Source organism: Priapulus caudatus, unplaced genomic scaffold (assembly GCF_000485595.1).
Source record: "Priapulus caudatus unplaced genomic scaffold, Priapulus_caudatus-5.0.1 Scaffold2925, whole genome shotgun sequence".
Taxonomy (NCBI): Eukaryota; Metazoa; Priapulida; class Priapulimorpha; order Priapulimorphida; family Priapulidae; genus Priapulus; species Priapulus caudatus.
This window is the reverse complement of record NW_014579986.1, coordinates 4,170-5,218: the sequence shown is the minus strand read 5'-3', so window position 1 is coordinate 5,218 and position 1,049 is coordinate 4,170. Positions and strand designations below refer to the sequence as shown.

General features: G+C 41.9%; 1 long non-coding RNA gene across 1 annotated transcript in view; it reads right to left on the bottom strand.

Moving 5' to 3' along the window:
- Positions 1-491, bottom strand: part of LOC106819176 — a 13,568-nt gene extending 13,077 nt beyond the window's left edge. The window contains exon 1 of the long non-coding RNA XR_001395367.1: positions 346-491. This is a non-coding gene — a long non-coding RNA (uncharacterized LOC106819176). The remainder of the gene's footprint in view (positions 1-345) is intronic.
- Positions 492-1,049: the final 558 nt, after the last annotated feature.

Below are 1,049 nucleotides of genomic sequence, written 5' to 3'. Positions count from 1 at the left end.
CCTCCTCTACCTATTTCCTCCCCCTCTCCTCCCTCCTCTACCTATTTCCTCCCCATCTCCTCCCTCCTCTACCTATTTCTTCCCCATCTCCTTCCTCCTCTACCTATTTCCTCCTCCATCTCCTTCCTCCTCTACCTATTTCCTTCCCATCTCCTTCCTCCTCTACCTATTTCCTCCCCATCTCCTCCCTCCTCTACCTATTTCCTCCCCATCTCCTTCCTCCTCTACCTATTTCCTCTCCATCTCCTTCCTCCTCTACCTATTTCCTCTCCATCTCCTCCCTCCTCTNCGACACACTCACACAGCAGTGAAAAATAGTGATACACCCCGAAACCACGGTCTTACCCCTACAAATGCTGGTAGGCACAACATTAGCGCGATGAAGCCACATGGCTAACACTGTCATCTGTCACAACCTGGTTAACTAGAGTTGATCAATGTTCAGCAGAAGAGAAAAGACATATTATTTACAACATCTAACATTACTATCGATCGCCATGTATGGTAGACTGGTACTCGCTCCCACCTCGATTACTCGATGGGCCTCGATGGGCCTTCTAAGCCGAGAGGTGGGACCGGGTACCAGTCTACATGAATGGCGCACCACGTATCGTTCGGTATCGGGTAGTATTGAATAGTATCGCACAAAGTGCTGAACAGCACTAGAGTGTGTCCTCTGGTGTGTCCATGTGCTGCATCATAGAAATAATATCAGGAGTTAGTAATGACAAACATTATCATTATTTGTTATTATTAGCTGTCATTTATTGTCAATTATTATTGTCAATTATTGTCAATTATTATTGTTAATTATTGTCAATTATTGTCAATATATTGTCAATTATTGTTTGTCATTATTAGCTTCTGATAATATATTATAGCATAGATATATACAACACATTGTTGTATATATCTATAGTTATAGGTATAACTGTATGGGCTGCATGCCTACATGAGCATTACATACAAATAATTAAAAATACTTACAGAGTTACGGCACATACAAAATGTACCATTTATATCCATGTAGGGGGCCTACCGTATGGAAT